Here is a 21096-nt window from a genome sequence, read left to right on the forward strand (position 1 = left end):
CTACAAGCTAAGGACACAACGGAGATAAAGGGTAGTGGCTAGTGGGCAAGCGTGGGCTGCCCACAACCACTGAGTATCCAGGTGTGGTGAGGAGTGTTCTCTTTAATACAAGTAATGGGAGGCCTTTCTCAGGAAAGCAGAGAACCATGTATGGCTTCCAGACTGAGGTCCTGGGCAGTCCCTCCAGCCCAGTTCCCACAAGGTTCTGGGCACTGGGAGGTAAGCGTGGACTGTTCATGGCAGAGTCACAGCTTTTCATCAGTCATTTCCAGGAACTGCGTGCATACACCCCAGATTCATTCACCTTTGGGGTTGAACAGCAACTTCTGGTAGCTGAAGGGGACAAAGATTGCAATAACTGCATTCAGCTCTGTTCCAAAGGCACAAATGCATGGAGAGCCTGAGGAGGCCTGCAACTTGGAGAAACTCCATTTGGAACTGAAGTATTTTGGGAGGAAACTGATTGATGCCAAACTGGACTGTTCATTCCACTTTGGATCTTCAGCTGCAAAAATGTGCAGTGTGCTGTGGTCACTGGACACAAATGAGAGAAGCATCCTGATTGAAGTTAGGCAGTAGGTGTTAGACACTTGGGATCTTCTTCACAGCTCTTAGATCAGGTGCCCTGATGAAGTATCAAATATTCTTATAAGGGTCCCTTTTTCAGATGCAGTTTTGATTCTTGTGCCTTGTAGATTGAGAGCAATACAGCTCAGGACTCCTTGTGTGCAGGGACATCTACAGGTAACTCTATGAGAACATAGGTGTTTTTGTGCTTTGTGTTCACTACTGAGTCCTAAGTGCATAGAATACTGTCTTGCATTTGCAAGATGCTCAATAAATACTTTAAATGAGTGCATGTGTTTTAAGACAGTTTAATCTAAGATCTGAGGTAAAGTGACCGGGTTTAGGGAAAGGCCTATTTTTAAAAATTTATTATGTACTCTTTTATACTTGAATACTCTTGCATGCATTTGTTTTGTTGTATTAATTTTAAAGCTATCTAAAATTAAAAAAGAAGTACCAAGTAAAAGAAAATACTTAAATATACTGAAAGAGGGAATGCAAATGAAACATTTTATTATTTTATTAAATTATGTTATTGTCGAAAAACAATGACTACCTTTCACATAATAGAAACCAAATTTGATAAATATTTAAATGTAAGAAGGAAAATCATTAAAATAACATAATAAGTGACATTAAGGTAGAGAAGGATGTCCTGAACATAATAAAAGAAATGTAAGGAAATGCCTGACTATAAGTGAAGTTATCACACACAAAAGGTCAACCAATCTAGAATGGGCTGCATCATATGTAACAAATAATCATTTAAATACAAGTTCTTGCAAATCTATAAGAAAATGGCCCAAAAGATAAAAATACACTGAAATATCTACTAAAATAAGAAATAGAAATAGCCATTAAATGTATAAAAATATTCAACATAATTTTTAGTTAATGGAATGCAATAAGTTAATCACCTTTTATCTCTCACATTGTCATATAATATAATGATATTAATATCCTATCTGAATGAGTGTATTTGTAGAAAACAGGAACTCTTTTATACTGCTGGAGGAGATGTAAATTTTTTATCACACTCTGGGGAGGACAATTAAAATCACACATACCTCTGCATCCAGTAATTCTGCATCTAGTCATTTATCTTATGTAAATACTTGGAAAATGTGTAAAGTTGGATGCACTGGTATAATTATCGAATTGCTCTTTTGTTATGGAAGTGTTGGAAACAAATATGCTGGGGTCTATTCCTTGTTCTCAGGGATCTTATCATTGTTCTCAAATTTCAGTCATATCTGTACCACCTTCATTTTGGTGTATTGGAGGACCATCTGAACTCTTCATTTAATATTTTTCTTTAATGGACTTTTTAAGTTTAGCCCTGACCTAATCTGTTATACCAGGAAAATTAATGACTTATCATAGTTACATTATATATATATATATATATATATATATATATATATATATATATATATATATATAGTAAATGCATAAGTGAAATAAGCCAGGCTCAAAGTCAAATATCATAGTTACATTATATATATATATATATATATATATAGTAAATGCATAAGTGAAATAAGCCAGGCTCAAAGTCAAAGGTTGAATATTTTCTGTGATATGCAGAAGCTAATTCAAAATAAGGGAGGGTGATTTAAAAAGAGAAAGAGAAAGGCAAATGTAATTATTTATTTATTTTTTGTACCAGCAATTGAAACCAGTGGAATTTAACCATTGAGCCATATCCCCAGCATTTTATTATTTTTTTTAATTTTGAGACAGGGTCTGGCTAAGTTGTTTAGGGCCTTGCTAAATTGCTAAAGCTGGCCTTGAACTTGTGATCCTCCTGCTTCAGCCTCCTAAATTGCTGAGATTAGAGGCATGCTGCAATACTTCTGGCCATTTAGTACTTATTTGAGGTAAAAACTTTCAAAATCCTTTCTTCTAGTTTTTTGAAATATACAGCACATTATTATTATCTGTAGTCACCTGACAGTATGGTGGCCTCTGATAAACATCATTCTTCTCAGCTTCTATGAGATCAACTTTTTAACTTTGGCATATAAGTGAGGTTATATAGTACTTGTCACTCTGTATCTGGCTAATTTCACTTAACATAATTATTTCTAGTTCCGTCCATGTTGTCTCAAATGACAGGGTTCCATTCTTTTTATGGCTAAATAGTATTCCATTTTGTGTATGGACCACATTTTCTTTTTCCATTCATCAGTTGAAGGATGCATAGGTTCTTGCCTTTCCTTGGTTATTGTGGAGAGTGTTGTAGTAAAGGTGGATACGCAGTTATCCCTTCAACATACTGACTTCATTTCCTGTGTATATGTACCCATGAGAAAGATTGCTGGATCATGTAGTAATTCTATATTAATTTTTGAGGAACCTCTATACTGTTTTCCCTATTAGCTGTCCTAATTTACATTCCCACCCACCAACAACTTGGAAATGTTCCCTTTTCTCCACATCCTCCTTAATGTGGGTGGATGGAGGTAACCCCCAGATGATTTTATGATCTGTCATGTTTACGAAACCTAAGTGAATTGGAAAGATGACTTGAGTAAGGATGCTTACATTTCTAATCCCTGTTCTGCTACTAATTCACTTTGGAACTTTGATTGAGATTCTTACTATCCTGAGCCTCAGTTTCTATAATAGCAGAGTGTAAGAGTTAGACTTGATATTATCTAATGTGCCTTTTAGTTCTAGAACATTCTGAGGTTCATTCATCCAACATTTACTGAATACCATTTGTTTCAGTTATTATGCCATGTGCTGGAAACGTTCAAATATATTATCAACATTTCTCATAAAAACAAACAAAACTAAAAAAAGAAATGAAATTGAATTTGGTTGAATACACTTAATTGCCCAAGTTCTTATACCCTACTAAAAATTAATTAGAATTTAAATTGGCATATCCACTTCAGAAAAAGAGTTTGGTAATGATTAATATATTCTCAGTGTTACTGGATGATATTATTAAAATAAGTTCCATCATGTTTCTCTTCTTCTCAAATTTTCCAGTGACTTCACATTTCTCTTAGAGTAAAATCCAGATTCTTCCCAATTTCTTGGGGCACTGTTGACTTGCCTCACACTGCTTGCCTATTTTTTAATTGGTCATTTGTGTTTCTACTTTTTAAGTTCTTGGAGTTGCTTATATATTCTAAACGTTAAACCCTTGTCAGATAAGTAGCTTGCAAATATTCTCTTCATTCTATAGCCTGTCTCTTTACTCTGTTGATTGTTTTATTTGCTGTATAGGTTTTTAGTTTGGTGTGATCCAATTTGTCTGCTTTTCTTTTGCTTCCTGTACGTTTGGGGTCATACCCAAAAACATCATTACCTGTACCAATCTCAAAATATTTTCACTATTCTAGTACTTTGTTACTATATTATAGCACTTTCATAATTTCAGCTTTTACATTTAGGTCTTTGATCCATTTTGAGTTCTTTGTTGTATAAGATAGGAGATAGGGTTCAAGTTTCAAGTCTTTGATCTATTTTAAGTTGATTTTTTTACAGATGAGAGATAGGGGTCAAGTCTCAATCTAATACATGTGAATCTCCAGTTTTCTAAGCACCATTTATTGGAGAGGCTGTATATGTTTTTGGAACCTTTGCCATGAATCAGTTGACTATACATCCATGGTTTTATTTTCGATCTGTATTCTGTTCCATTCATCTATGTGTATATTTAAATGCAAGGTCCATTGCTTGCTAGGTACTATAACTCTGTAGTATCTCTTAAAATTAGGTATTGTAATGCTTTCAGTTTTGTCATTTTTTGGTGAAGATAGCTTTGTCTACTTGGAGTCTATTGTGCTTCAATATGAATGTTTTATGTGTGTGTTGGGGGATACTGGGCATGGAATTCAGGGTTGCTCTACCAAAACCTGTATCCCCAGCCCTTTTTTATTAGAGATAAGGTCTCCCTAAGTTGGTGAGACTGTACTTGAAAATTGTAATCCTCCTGCCTTAGCCTCCCAAGTTGCTGGAATTACAGTTGTGTGCATCTGCACCTTACTAAATTTTATGATTTTTTTTCTAGTTCTGTGAAGAATGTTATTGATATTTTTATGGGGATTGCAAAATAATTCCTATGCCTTGAGCCTTTATGTCAAATCCTTCCTCATCTGTTCTTTTCTTTATTTTAAAAAGATTTAATTGAAGATGGACACAATGCCTTTATTTTGCTGGTTTGTTTTTAATGTGGTGCTGAGAATCGAACCCAGTGCTCACACATGCTAGGTGAGCACTCTACCATTGAGCCACAACCCCAGCCCTCATCTGTCCTTTTCTAACTCTATTTTTGTTATAAAATCAATTCATGCTCATTAAAATTTATCATATTGCAATGTTAAAAATAGATTTCTGCTTTTTTTCCTCTTATCATCCTTACTACCACTAATTTTCGTTCTTTACTATCACTAATTTCTGTTTTGCCCTGGCACATAAAAGGGTATCCAGCATAAAGTAGGTCCTCAGAATTTCTTGAATATCATTGAATAAATTGGAATATATAAATATGTAGTTAGGTGTGGGGGCATATGCCTGTAATCTCAGTAGCTCAGAAGGTTGAGGCAGGAAGATTGCAAGTTCAAAGCCAACCTCAGCAAATTAGCAAGGCCCTGTGCAACTTAGTAAGACCCTGAAAAAGTAGAAAGGGCTGTGGATGTAGCTCAGTGGTTAAGTGCCCCTGGGTTCAATCCCTGCCACCCCAAAAAATAAATTGGTTATAAAATCACAATGTATTTTCATAAAAAACTTAAAATATTTTTAATCTTCATAGGGTTTTAAAAGGCACTATTTTCCAATATGTGGCATGTCAACTTTGCTAGAGATTTCCCAGGTAGCATTGTAGCAGTTAATTATAGTCAAATTATAGTCAAGGTAAAAGCCACTTCTTTCTTTTAATCACCGAGGTTCAGTCCCTGGTACCAAAAAAATGTATATAACCTGTGACCTAGTACTTCCACTTCCAAATTTACGCATCAAGAAGCCCCTACTTGTGCGTATAAAGATACACGTACACACATACAGATGTTTATTGCACCATTTTTCGTGAAAGGGAGGAATGAAAAAAATTCAAAGTTCATAAATAGAATGCATAAATAAAATTAGGTGTATTTCTATACTGCAACATCATATACAAGTTAAAGTGACTTAAATCTCTAGATATCAATAAAATTATATCTTATAAAGTTGATTGAGAAAAACAAGTTGTAAAATAATATGATATAATACCACTTGAGTAAATTTTCAAATCACAATGCTGTTTTATATATGAAGTAAAAATGACAGAAATGTTAATGCACATAATTATGTGATCTATTATTTCTTGAACTTTTTCTGTATTTTGAAAACATATTTTTTTTTTTTTTTTTTTTGCAGTGCTGGGGATTGAACCCAGGGCCCTCTGCTTGTAACGCAAGCACTTTACCAACTGAGCTATCTCCCCATCCCCTTGAAAAGATTTTTGAAGTGAATGAGAGAGAAGAGATTCAGGTCCACCAAGAAGGTTAGTGATTTGCTTAAAATCATACTTCTTATTACTGGTACAGCTATGAACACATTTTAAAACCCCCTCTTACTTTCAAATTATTTTTAACAATGTATTTCTTCCACTTCTTGGGAGGGCAGACAGCTTTGTTAAGATAGGAAAGAGCTTTGCTTTGTCAAACTCTACCTGAGTCTGTCAAACAACCTAGAAGTGCAAAGGACCCACGGGTAGAAAGAGGGATTCAACTGAAACACAAAGGCCTGAAAAAAGAGCAGGAGAAGGTGAGCCTCAGCTGATGGTCCACAGCAACACTGGCAGTTTTGCCAAAACTGATCTTTCAGTAAAAACTAGAAATCTCGACTTCAAAAAAAAAAAGAGAACAAGAAGAGTTATTTGATAAGTCATATTCTATTCCCTGAGAATTCCTGCACCTTAATAAATATTTCAAAGTAGACATCCCTTAGTATTAATGGTGATTTGGGTCCAGAACGCCACTGCATGGATACCAAAACCTAAGGATGCTCAAGTCTCTTATAAAAAAGTTGATTAAAAAGAAGCTAGAATTCCCAAAACAGTTGTAGTATTTGCATGTGACATACACATAATTTCTTATGTAATTTAAATCATCTCTAAATTGCTTATACTTAATACAATATCAACACTGTTACATAGTTAGATTACATTGTTTAGGTAATAATGACAAGAAAGAGTCTGTACGTATTCAATATGGACACAATTTTTTTTTCTTTTTTGCATTGCTGGGGATTGAACCCAGGGCCTTGTGCTTCCAAGGCAAGCACTCTACCAACTGAGCTATATCTCCAGCCCTTGGACACAATTTTTGATGAATGTTTTTGATTTGCAGTTGGATGGACATACAGGGTTTGGAGAGCCTACTGTGGCTATATTATATTCGTATCTAGATTTTTCTTTTTAGTACTGGGGATTGAACCCAGGGGCATTCAAGCACTAAGTCACATGCTCAGCCCTTTTTTATGTTTTATTTAGAGACAAGGTCTTACTGAGTTGCTTAGGGCCTCACTAAGTTACCAAAGTTGGCTTTAAAGTGACAATCATCTGACCTCAGCCTCCTGAGCCACTGAGATCATCTTTAGATATTTTTAAAAGTCATTCTTAATGTAAGATTTATATCAACTGGCAGAAAGAACAGTTACAGTTACTCTAATCTAAATGTTAACTCTGTTTACATAAAAGCAAAGTGGGTTTTAATAGTACTTTATAAATTTGGTAATTGCATTACTCAGAAATTCAAATTATATCAATCTCAATGTTAGTATATTTTACACAACCTTAGTGTTATTCAGAAAGTCATATTTAGAAATAATTCAGCTCCCTCTTGTGGTAAGAAAAAAGTATTGTTTTAAAAGAGCTATCTTTTTAAAAAAATTGTAGATCAATTCCCCTTTTTTAAAACTTAATCAAAACCAAAAAAAAAAAAAAAAAACCACAAAAAGGAAATTTTGTTAAAATATGAGTTCTCTAAACAGGCATTTTTCAAAAGAAGAAATATAAATGGTCAATAAATATATGAAGAAAATATTCCCTAGCAGTTTCAGGGAAATGCAAATCAAAACTACACTGAGATTTCATTCCTTGTCACAATGGTAGTTATTAATAATGCAAATAATAAATGTTTGCAAGTATATAGGGAAAAAGGTACACTCAGTTTTGGTGGGACTGTTGATTAGTGCAACCACTCTGGAAAGTAGTATGGAGTTTCCTCCAAAAAACTAGGAATGGAACCACTATATGACCCCAGTTATTCTCCTTCTCAGTATATATCCAGAAAATCTGAAATAAGCATACTGTAGGGAGGAAGCTACATGAATGTTTGTAGCAGCACAATTCACAATAGCCAAGCTCTTGAACCAATGTAGGTGCCCATAAACAGATGAATGGATAAAGAAAATATGATATATATGTATATTATACATTTTATATAATCCTATATTATTTATACATAAAGAATAAAGAAATTATGGTATTTTCCAGTAAACAGATTAAATTGAAGACAATAATACTAAGTGAAATAAGCCAGACCCAGAAATACAAAGCTTAAATGTTTACTTAAATGGGGAAGCGAAATCAAAATAGAAACAAAAAGAGGGGTAAAGCCCATGAAAATAGAAGGGATATCAGTAGAGTTGAAAATGGGGTTGGAGGGAATAGGGATGGAAAAAGGGAAGAATTATGAAATGAATCTGACCTAACTTTCCTATGTACATATATGAATTATAACCCAGTGAATCTCACCTTTACATATATCTATAAGACACTAATTTTTAAAAACCTATAAATAAATAGAAAAAAAGATCAGTAGAGGGAAGGGAACAGAGAGAGGGAGGAAGAAGGGGAAGAACTGGTGACTGAATTAGAGCATATTATATTCCATGCCTATACAATTAATATGAAAATGAATCCTAATATTGTATATGACTAAAATGAGCTAATAAAAATGACAAAATAAAACAACAACAAAATATATAAGTTCTCATTTTCTTATTCTAGAACCAAGTAGATATCCTGCTTCAAGAAATGGCAGATTAAACTGGGTAAGAAGTTATTCAGATGCTTTTAGGTGCTCTTGATTTAATATCTAGAAATTCTGAAATTCCTTAGTGTGAATGAGAATGTTTGTCTTTACCATCATTGGTAAGAATTAGGAATTTTTACTTTAGAGTTAGTGTTCCAAGGGCCTTTTGGTAGTCATGTAATTGCTTACCATGCTCATAGAAACGTGACCTTCTTCTTATCATCCTAGTCTTCTCTTAAAATTTTCTGGTTCTTTAAGAAAGGAGTTTGCAAAAAAACATCTATGATCAGGTCATTGAGTCATTAGTCCAGTTTAAGTCCTACAAACTTAGCAGTATGTGTAAAATGTCCATGGAATTCAAAAGACAACAGCATTGCAGATGGTTGTTACAGAATTGGGAAGTCTGATATGAGCCGTTTATTTCATGCCCTTCATGTTTGGAGGGAATTAATTGACCATTATACATAAGTAACACATATCAGTTTATATTTATTTTAAAATCACAGTTGTAAAGAATAAAAATATTTTTTCTAAGATAAAAGATTAACACTAGGAGAAGTTAATATTTTAGACTTTATCTTCAAAAAAATAGATAGATTAAAATGAAGTTCATGTAGTCTATTCTTATGGGAGGAGAAGATTCAAAAATACCTAGAAAAGAGAGTTGATGAATATTAATGTCTAAGGTAATATCTGGTTAGAATGTAATTTTGTTTATCAACTCTTTCAATCACTATTGAATCATTAGTAAAGTAGAACCCAGGTTAATAAATTTAAAATATGGTTTTCAAAATTTGAGAATAGAGATAAAGTTTAGGTTTTGTGCTCTTTCACTTTGTTGTTGTTTTATCATTTTTATTAGCTCATTTTAGTCATGTACAATATTAGGATTCATTTTCACATTAATTATATAGGCATGGAATATTATTTGCTCTAATTCAGTCACCAGTACTCTCAGTATTTCTGTCTTTTATTAGTTTCACTATCATAAAATTACCATCCACATAGATGACTGTTAAGGCTTAACAAAAATACTTAAAATTTAGTAAATTCATTTACCCTTAGGTGAAGAGTCTGAAGATGTCTAAGCTCTATTTGCATTTATAAAGTTGAATCTTTTAATTTTGTTTAAATTAAGGTAACATGTAAGATGCAGTATTCATGTTTGCAACATCTACTTTACTGTTTATTATAAAATACCTTTACTAACACTTATTATTTTTAAAGTGATTTTTAACCTTGATCTCAATATGGAATTTCCACAGGGTCAGACTAGTTCTGTCAGCACAAGTGTTGCTTTGATAGAACAGGTAGAGGTTGAATTGTAATTTGATTGGGATGTCCTCAATGTATTTAAATAAATAACTTAGGAAATATATATTTTATATAAATTAAGCATGCTTACATTTATATGTAAATGAAAGGATATTCACCTTTTTTCTTTTATAAAGAGTATGCTTCTAGGGTTTGTCAAGATGGCAGCCTAGAGGGTGGCTGCATTTCATGTTGCTCCAGGACTCAGGATTCAAAAGAGGAGATATTGAGAGACTTGGGACCAACATAAAGCAGCCGGGTGAGTCTCTCCCGTTGGGGAGGCGTCCCGGATGGGGTGGTCGTCCTGGAACACAGGGAACTTGGTGAAGTAGAGCTGCCCGGTGAGACACCCCTCCCCCGCTGGAGCAGTGAACTCGGACAACTGGGAGCATCGTACAGGAGGCCGCTCAGCACAGCGCTGGGACTCGGAGCAACCACTGAGGCTCCAGGCGGCATCCCAGAAGAGGAGCTGCAAGGAGAGTTGTTTCGACTCAGAGCGACCACTCCTGAACATCAGGGTCTGCCTGGAGGAGGAGGAGGAGGAGCACGATGGGTTGCTTGGACTCGGAATGACTGCACCAGAGCTACAGGTGGTTGCCAGAGAAGGAGCTGCATGGCAAGCTGTTTGGACTTGGAGCAACCACTTCTGAACACTGGGGAGCTGCCGCGAGGAGGAGGAGGAGCACGGCGGGTCGCTTGGACTCAGAGTGACTGCATCAGAGCTCCAGGTGGCTGCTCAGAGGAGGAGGTGAGTGGTGAGTTGTTTGGACACAAAGCGACCACTCCTGAACACCGGGGGGCTGCCTGGAGGAGGAGCGTGGTAGGTCACTTGGTCTTGGAGTGGCCGCACTAGAGCTCCGGGCGGCTGCCTGGAGGAGGTGTGCAGTGGGTTGCTTGGACTCAGAGTGTCTCAGAGCGACCGCTCCTGAACACCTGGCGGGCTGGCTGGAGGAGGAGGAGGAACGGGGCGGGTCACTTGGACTCAGATTGACTGCCAGGGCTACGGGTGGTTGACAGGAGGAGGAGGCACGCAGTGAGTTGCTTCGACTCCCAGTGACTGCACCAGAACACCAGACGGCTATCTGGAGGAAGGGGCGTGCAGTGGGTTGCTGGGACTCAGAGCGATTGTGTGGGGCTCCAGGTGGCTGCTCAGAGGAGGGGCCACATAGCCAGGCAATTAGGTGCAGAGCAGGGTTCCAGGACCTAAGAGGCTTCTTGGTGGAAGAGCCGTGCAGAGACACGCTTAGGGGTGGAGTGAAGGTTCCAGGACTGCGGGCATATTCTCTGAGGAGAGGCAGCCTAAGGAGACTCGTCTGCAAACGGTGGGGCTCCCAGGCCCAGGAGGTAGATCCGGACCCCTGGGAACGTTGCAGAGGAAGGCAGCCCAGCCCAGGCGGTAGTTGTAGATTGAAGGGAACCTCTAGGAGGGGAACTGACCAGTGAGACCTCCCCACCGGGTGAGTCTTCCCTGCCGGGTGAGGTTTTCCCACAAGGACGGTAAAACCAGAGACACAGGCCCAAACAGACATTGCCTCAGCCCGCAGCCTAGTTCCCCTTTGGATGACCATTGGTCAACAAGTGGAGGCACCTCTGCTCACTAGCAGGGAATATACCCCACCTGAAGGCCACCACCCCCAGAGAGGCAGCTTCCTTTGGAGCACCGCACAATCAACTTCCACCAAGACTTCAGGCTACTGAAGGCTAAGAGGGGATATACTAGAAATCTTCAGGGACATTATAAGTCAATAGAGGAAATCTGCAATATCTCAGCGGTCCACTGATACCTGAACAATATGAGAAAACAAGGGAAGAAAATGCCCCACACAAATCTAGATGTTACATCAATAAAACCCAATGACAGCATGGCAGAAGAAATAACAGAAAGGGAGTTCAGAATGTACATAATTAAAACAATCAGGGAAGCAAATGATGAGATGAAAGAGCAAATGCAGGCACTGAATGATGAGATGAAAGAGCAAATGCAGGCATTGAATGATTGCACCAATCGACAGTTAAAAGAACAAATAAAGGAAGCAAAATATCATTTCAATAAAGAGTTAGAGATATTGAAAAAAGACCAAACAGAAATAACGGAAATGAAGGAAACAATAAACCAAATTAAGAACTCCATAGAAAGCATATCCAATAGGATAGAACACCTGGAAGACAGAACCTCAGACATTGAAGACAAACTATTTAACCTTGAAAACAAAGTTGAACAAACAGAGAAGATGATAAGAAATCATGACCAGAATCTACAAGAACTATAGATATCATGAAAAGGCCAAATATAAGAATTATTGGGATTGAGGAAGGCTTAGAGAAACAAACCAAAGGAATGAACAATCTATTCAATGAAATAATATCAGAAATTTCCCAAATCTGAAGAATGAAATGGAAAATCAAGTTCAAGAGGCTTATAGGACTCCAAATACACAAAATTACAACAGACCCACACCAAGGCACATTATAATGAAAATACGTAACATACAAAATAAAGATAGAATTTTAAAGTCTGTGAGAGAAAAGAACCAAATTACATTCAGGGGGAAACGAATACGGATATCAGCAGATTTTTCAATCCAGACCCTAAAAGCTAGAAGGGCCTGGAACAACATTTTTCAAGCCCTGAAAGAAAATGGATGCCAACCAAGAATCTTATACCCAGCAAAACTTACCTTCAAATTTGACGATGAAATAAAATCCTTCCATGATAAACAAAAGCTAAAAGAATTTACAAAAAGAAAGCCAGCATTACAGAACATTCTCAGCACAATATTCCATGAGGACGAGATGAAAAACAAAGAAGCAAATCAGCAAAGGGAGGAATTATCCTAAAGGAATTGTCAAATAAAGGAGGAATCAAGTTGTGTCAAATAAATAAATAAATAAAATTTAAAAAATGAACCAAATGACTGGGAAACCAAATCATATCTCAATAATAACCCTGAATGTCAATGGCCTGAATTCATCAATCAAAAGACATAGACTGGCAGATTGGATTAAAAAGAAAGATCCAACAATTGTTGTCTGCAAGAGACTCACCCTATAGAAAAAGATACCATAGACTAAAGGTGAAAGGATGGGGAAAATCATACCATGCACATGGACTCAGCAAAAAAGCTGGAGTATCCATCCTCATTTCCGATAATATGGACTTCAAGCCAAAGTTAGTCAGAAGGGATAAAGACGGACATTTCATACTGCTTAAGGGAAGCATAAATCAGCAAGATATAACAATCATAAACATCTATGCCCCAAACAGGGCTCATCCACGTATGTCAAACAAATCTTTCTCAATTTCAGAAACCAAATAGACCATAACACAATAATACTAGGTGATTTTAACAGGCCTCTCTCACCACTGGACAGATCTTCCAAACAAAAATTGAACAAAGAAACCATAGATCTCAATAACACAATCAATAATTTAGACTTAACAGACATTTATAGAGTATACCATCCAACAAAGAGCGAATACACTTTCTTCTCAGCAGCACATGGATCCTTCTCTAAAATAGACCATATATTAAGGCCACAAAGCTAATGTTAGAAAATACAAGAGAATAGAGACACTACCTTGTATTCTATCAGATCATAATGGATTGAAGTTAGAAATAAATGAAAGAGTAAAAAACAGAAACTACTCCAACACCTGGAGATTGAACAATATGCTATTATATGATGAATGGATAACAGAAGATATTAGGAAGGAAATTAAAAAAATTCTTACAGGTAAATGGGAACAAAGAAACATTGTATCAAAATCTCTGGGACACTATGAAAGCAGTACTTAGAGGAAAATTTATTTCATGGAGTGCCTTTAATAAAAGAAGTAAAGCTCAACAAATAAACGATCTAACACTATAGATCAAAGCCCTAGAAGAAGAAGAACAGACCAGCACCAAAAGTAGTAGAAAACAGGAAATAGGTAAACTCACAGCTGAAATCAACGAAATTGAAACAAAAGAAACAATACAAAAAATTGACAAAATAAATAGTTCGTTCTTCAAAAAATAAACAAAATTGATACACCTTTAGTCACACTAACAAAGAGAAGATGAGAGAAAACCCAAATCACTAAAATTCAGAATGAACAAGGAAATATCACAACAGACACGATTGAAATACAAAACATAATTAGAAGCTATTTTGAAAATCTATACTCCAACAAAACAGAAAATTTCGAAGACATCAACAGGTTTCTAGAAACGTGAATTGCCTAAACTGAACAAGGAGGACATACACAATTTAAATAGACCAATTTCAAGTAATGAAATGGAAGAAGTCCTCAAAAGCCTACCAACAAAGAAAAGTCTGGGACCAGATGGGTTCTCAGCTGAATTCCACAAAACCTTTAAAGAATAGCTCATTCCAATACATCTCAAAGTATTCCATAAAATAGAAGAGGAGGGAACCATCCCAAACTCGTTCTATGAAGCCAATATCACCCTGAGACCTAAACCAGAAAGAGACACATCGAGGAAAGAAAATTTCAGACCAATATCCTCAATGAATAATGATGCAAAAATTCTCAACAAAATTTTAGCAAATCGCATAAACAAATATATTAAAAAGATAGTGCACCATGATCAAGTGGGTTTTATCCCAGGGATGCAAGGTTGGTTCAACATCAGGAAATCAATAAATGTCATTCACCATATCAATAGACTAAAAGTCAAGAATCACATGATTATTTCAATAGATGCAGAAAAACCATTTGATAAAATACAGCACCCCTTCATGCTCAAAACACTAGAAAAAATAGGGATAGTGGGAACATTCCTTAACATTGTAAAGGCCATCTACGCTAAGCCCATGGCTAATATCATTCTAAATGGTGAAAAACTGAAAGCATTCCCCCTAAAAACTGGAACAAGGCAGGGATGCCCTCTTTCACCACTTCTATTCAATATCGTCCTTGAAACTCTAGCCAGAGCAATTAGACATACCAAAGAAATTAAATGAATACGAATAGGAAAAGAAGAACTCAAACTATCCCTATTTGCTGATGATATGATTATATACTTAGAGGAACCAGGACATCCCACCAGAAAACTTTTAGAACTCATAAGTGAATTCAGTAAAGTAGCAGGTTACAAGATCAATGCACATAAATCTAATGCATTTTTATACATAAGTGATGAATCTTTGGAAAGAATAATTATGAAAACTACCCCATTCACAATAGCCTCGAAAAAAATAAAATACTTGGGAATCAATATCACAAAAGAGGTGAAAGACCTCTACAATGAGAACTACAGAACACTAAAGAAAAAAATTAAAGAAAACCTTAGAAGATGGAAAGATCTCCCATGTTCTTGGATAGGAAGAATTAATACTGTCAAAATGGCCATACTACCTAAAGTGTTATACAGATTCAATGCAATTCCAAATAAAATCGCAATGACATACCTCACAGAAATAGAGCAAGCAATTATGAAATTCATCTGGAAGAATAAGAAACCCAGAATAGCTAAAGCAATCCTTGGCAGGAAGAGTGAAGCAGGGGGTATTGCATTACCAGATCTTCAACTCTACTACAAAGCAATAGTAACAAAAACGGCGTGGTATTGGTACCAAAATAGAAAGGTAGATGAATGGTACAGAATAGAGGACATGGACACAAACCCAAATAAATACAATTTTCTCATACTAGACAAAGGAGCCAAAAATATGCAATGGAGAAAAGATAGCCTCTTCAACAAAGGGTGCTGGGAGAATTGGAAATCCATATGCAACAGAATGAAACTAAACCCATATCTCTCACCATGCACAAAACTAAACTGAAAATGGATTAAGGACCTCAGAATCAGACCAGAGACCCTCAGATTATAGAAGAAAAAGTAGGTCCAGATCTTCAACATGTCGGCTTATGACCAGACTTCCTCAACAGGACTCCCATAGCACAAGAAATAAAAGCAAGAATCAATAACTGGGATAGGTTCAAACTAAAAAGCTTTCTCTCAGCAAAGGAAACTATCAGCAATGCGAAGAAAGAGCCTACAGAGTGGGAGAATATCTTTGCCAATCATACTTCCGATAGAGCACTAATCTCCAGAATCTATAAAGAACTCAAAAAACTCTACTCCAAGAATTCAAATAATCCAGTCGACAAATGGGCTAAGGAAATGAATAGACACTTCACAGAAGAAGATCTACAAGCAATCAACAAACATATGGAAAAATGTTCAACATCTCTAGTAATAAGAGAAATGCAAATCAAAACCACCCTAAGATTCCATCTCACCCCAATTAGAATGGTGATTATCAAGAATACGAGCAACAACAGGTGTTGGCGAGGATGTGGGAAGAAATGTACACTCATACATTGCTGGTGAGGCTGCAAATTAGTGCAGCCACTCTAGAAAGCAGTGTGGAGATTCCTTAGAAAACTTGGAATGGAACCACCATTTGACCCAGCTATCCCACTCCTTGGCCTATACCCAAAGGACTTAAAATCAGCATACTACAGAGATACAGCCACATCAATGTTCATAGCTGCTCAATTCACAATAGCCAGACTGTGGAACCAACCTAGATGTCCTTCAATTAATGAATGGATAAAGAAACTGTTGTATATATATTCGATGGAATATTACTCAGCCATAAAGAATGATAACATTATGGCATTTGCAGGCAAATGGATGAAATTGGAGAATATCATGCTATGTGAGATAAGCCAATCTCAAAAAGCCAAAGGACGAATAATATCGCTAATAAGTGGATGATGACTCATAATGGGGGGAGGGAAGGGTTAGTGTTAGGGTTAGAGTTAGGGTTAGGGAGGGGGGCAAGTATGGAGGAAGGAAGCACTTTATAGAGGGAAAAGAGGGGTGGGAGGGGTGGGGAGAAGGGAAAAAATAACAGAATGAATCAAACAACATTACTCTATGTAAATTTATGATTACACAAATGGTATGCCTTACACCATGTACAGAGAAACAACATGTATCCCATTTGTTTACAATAAAAAATAAATAAATAAATAAATAAACCTCTATTCCAAGAATACAAATAATCCAATCGACAAATGGGCTAAGGAAATGAATAGACACTTCACAGAAGAAGATCTACAAGCAATCAACAAACATATGGAAAAATGTTCAACATCTCTAGTAATAAGAGAAATGCAAATCAAAACCACCCTAAGGTTCCATCTCACCCCAATTAGAATGGCGATTATCAAGAATACGAGCAACAACAGGTGTTGGCGAGGATGTGGGGAGAAAGGTACACTCATACACTGTTGGTGGGGCTGCAAATTAGTGCAGCCGCTATGGAAAGCAGTGTGGAGATTCCTTAGAAAACTTGGAATGGAACCACCATTTGACCCAGCTATCCCACTCCTTGGCCTATACCCAAAGGACTTAAAATCTGCATACTACAGAAATACAGCCACATCAATGTTCATAGCTGCTCAATTCACAATAGCCAGACTGTGGAACCAACCTAGATGCCCTTCAATTGATGAGTGGATAAAGAAACTGTGGTATATATATACTATGGAATATTACTCAGCCAAAAAGAATGATAAAATTATGACATTTGCAGGCAAATGGATGAAATTGGAGAATATCGTGCTAAGTGAGATAAGCCAATCTCAAAAAACCAAGGACGAATGATATTGCTAATAAGTGTAAGATGATATATAATGGGGGGAGGGAGGGGTTAGTGTTAGGGTTAGAATTAGGGTTGGGGGGCAAGAATGGAGGAAGGAAGGACTGTATAGAGGGAAAAGGGGTGGGAGGGGGGGAAGGGAAAAAATAACAGAATGAATCAAACAACATTACCCTATGTAAATTTAAGATTACACAAATGGTATGCCTTACGCCATGTACAAACAGAGAAACAACATGTAACCCATTTGTTTACAATTAAAAAAAAAAAGATGCTTCTCTCCCCACAGGAGAACTCTCTGCTACATTATAAAATAGTGAACATCTTATTTGATGTTCCTAAAATTATAAAATATCATAAATAAATGGTGCCCAAAGACCATTTATTCTGGTCTAAAATGGGGAAAAAAAATAAAAGAGTATGCTTCTACTATATTATTACATCATTGTGAATTGGCAAAATGTAATTAGCCTTTAGCTTTGAAGATGGGTATTTTCTCTTTGCATATGTTTCATTTACAGATTGATTTTGTTTTCCTTCAGTACTTCCTCTCTATTCTGTTTCTTTTGAAGAAGTAAACTCTTAGTGTTGGTTTATCTGTGAATTTTTAAGTAAGATTTAAATCTTATTTAAAACATGAGGCATTTAAAATATTATTGACTTATATTTGTTACTGTCCTGGTTATTTGCAATTTATTTTTCTCCAGGATGTACTATCACAGAGACTTGCTTCTCTTCACGATCATGTCTAATTTAAAGTCTGGTGCTATTTCCTTCATTTGAAACATTCTTTGTGTGTACATAGAGGTAAGTTGCACTCCAGTTACCCTAAAACACTGTATTATGCCAGAATGTTTATCCACTGTTTGTGTATAATGCTTTCTTTTACCTTTCTGTTCTTTCCAGTACATTAAGAAATGCCAGGGGTTTTCCACATTGACAAATTTTATAGTTCTGTATATTATGTGTAAAAGTTTGAGGAATATGTTTTTGTAGATGTATTTATCAAAAGTCCCATTATTTTCTTTTACATTAAATATGTTAGATCAAAAATCCATCACCAAAGTCCTTCTGATTAACATCCTTTTTGCAGAATGTATAGGATGTTATGTTTTGATTTGTTTTTAATTTAAAGTAGGTTTCTGATAATGTGATTCATAATAATAAAAGCAGGGAAAGCATGTTTACTTAATATATTTACATAGCCAAAAACACCTCATGCAGTGTCACACAATGGAAAATCCATTTTCTGTTTTAAGTTTGTTCTTGTTATCCAAGCAGAAATGCAGTTGACTTTTAATCTGTGTTCATCAGCTCTTAAATATAGATTTTTACCCTGTAATTTAATGACTACTATTTGAATTTCTTAAATTAAAAAAGTATATTTTATCCATTATTTTCTTAATCTAGATCTTTGTACTTTCAAATGAAAGTCTAAAGCACATTTTTAATGTTTCTCCTATTAATAACACTTGTTAGGCCGTATTTTAAAGGAAGGTCAATTTGCATGGTATTGATGTCATTTACATTTTTCCATGTGATTGATTTCCTAGAATGTTGGACTGTGTTTTTAACACAACCAAGCAAAATAACAAAATGAACCAACCCACGCTTTCTTAAAAATTACTGTAAGTTCTGGTTAAGTATTTTCATTCTTTTCTCTTAAAACAACAACCCTTTAATAACTGGAAGAAATTAAGTGAAAATAAATAAGTTAAAAGTTTTGTTTTATCAAATGAAAGCATTTGATGACCAGCTATATTACTTGTCATTTCCCCAGGAGTATCTTTATTTATTTTGCCCACCTAAACAAAGTGCAATTTTAGAGACACTTCTTCACTTAGTATTCACAATTTATGATGTTTTCTACCATGTATGAGAGTGTATATGAGTGATGAATGTATTCACTGGTTAATGAAATGATAAATTACTCTTATGCTTAATTTGAATTGAACCAATTTAACTTTCTTGGTACTTTTCTATTTGTCACCTTAATGGGGGATTTTCTATTTTGTTTATAATTAATGCTTTGCCCTTTCTACTTAAAGCATATATATATATATATATATATATATATATATATATATTTTTTTTTTTTTTTTTTTTTTGTGTGTGTGTATTGGGATGCTCTCAGGCACAGTGAGCAGGGGAAAAACCCTAAATATCCTGTCTTGTACATTGTCTGACCCCTAATGCTATATACCATGCCCAGTGCTTCCTCTTGTATTATGGTGTGCAATTTTTTTTTTCTTTTTTGTACCAGAGATTGAACTCATGGGCACTCGACCACTGAGTCACATCCCCAGACCTCTTTTGTATTTATTTAGAGACAGGGTCTCACTGAGTTGCTTAGCACCTTGCCTTTGCTAAGACTGGCTTTGAACTCATGATCCTCCTGTCTCGGCCTTCCAACTGCTGGAATTACAGGCGTGCACCACCATGCCCAGCTATCATGTGTTAAGATTTTTATGGCAAAGGGTCTGTACATTTTGTCCATTATCTCTGTTCTAGAGTATCTACATCCCATTTCAGGCTCAGAAGGCATAAGTTTGTTCCAGTGTTCCAGATTTTTCTTTTAACATCTATTGACCTACTTTTAGTAATACTCCATCACATCATCTGTCAGTGTCCATTGCTTTTCCAAGAATAGACTTAACACTTGCTGAGTGATTACAGTATATACCAGACATATCACAGACATAAATTTCACAACAGTCCCATAATGTAAGATAATTTGCCTATATTATAAAGAAGCTGGGCCTAAGGCTTAAAGCAGTAGAGTAACTTGGATTCTCGGAGGTAGGGAATGAGAAAGCCTGGATTTATTCCCAAATCTATTTGAATGCAAAACCTACGCTGTTAACCTTCTGCCAAACTGTCTTTGAAAAAATGGGCATCTCCAAAATTCATGGAAATTTTGGGAAATCTGCAAGATAATTTGAATTGTAGGTAATAATTGTTACCATTATCTTTTAGCATTTTCCTGTGTAGTATATTGTGTTAATAAATGTCATCTCATTTATCATCACAAAAAATTTTTAATGAAGGTACCATTCTGAAGTATTTTTTACAGATGAGGAAACTTCATTTACAGAAATTAAATGACTTGGTTGGAATAAAGAATTAGTAAATGGCCTAGTCCCTACTGGAACCTTGGCTTTTAATCTCTAGATGCTTTGCTTCTTATTTTGTGGCCTTAGGAAGTGGGTAGTGCTTATGATAAGCACTGAAGTAGAATACAAGGAATAATTGCAAGGAGTATGAGACATTTTTAAATAAGAAATTGTAATGATTTTGTATATAAGGTAAATACTGTCTGAAGCATCCCTCTTTTTAGTGGAGATAATCATTTTCGAGACACTGTTAACCACCAGTGCTACCTCATTCCCTAAATTGACCCCTAAAGTGACAATGGAATGACCTTTGATGCTCACCTTTTACAGGGGTAGTCATCTCCTCCATGCAGCCCTTTTATATTTCTCCTGGAGCATGGTGTGCTACAGCAGTGTCTGACCAACTAGAACTCACTGCTCTTCTGAGGCTAGCCAGCTGTTAATTATGG

The 21096-nt window shown here is 35.9% G+C and overlaps 1 pseudogene across 1 annotated transcript in view; it reads left to right on the plus strand.

The window, feature by feature from the left end:
- The first annotated feature begins 387 nt into the window (after positions 1-387).
- Positions 388-21096, plus strand: part of LOC306651111 (B-cell CLL/lymphoma 9 protein-like) — a 61719-nt pseudogene continuing 41010 nt past the window's right edge. Inside the window, exon 1 of the transcript in view lies at positions 388-575. The product of the transcript in view is annotated as a B-cell CLL/lymphoma 9 protein-like (transcript). The remainder of the gene's footprint in view (positions 576-21096) is intronic.

Source organism: Sciurus vulgaris (assembly GCF_902686455.1).
Source record: "Sciurus vulgaris genome assembly, chromosome: X".
Classification (NCBI taxonomy): Eukaryota; Metazoa; Chordata; class Mammalia; order Rodentia; family Sciuridae; genus Sciurus; species Sciurus vulgaris.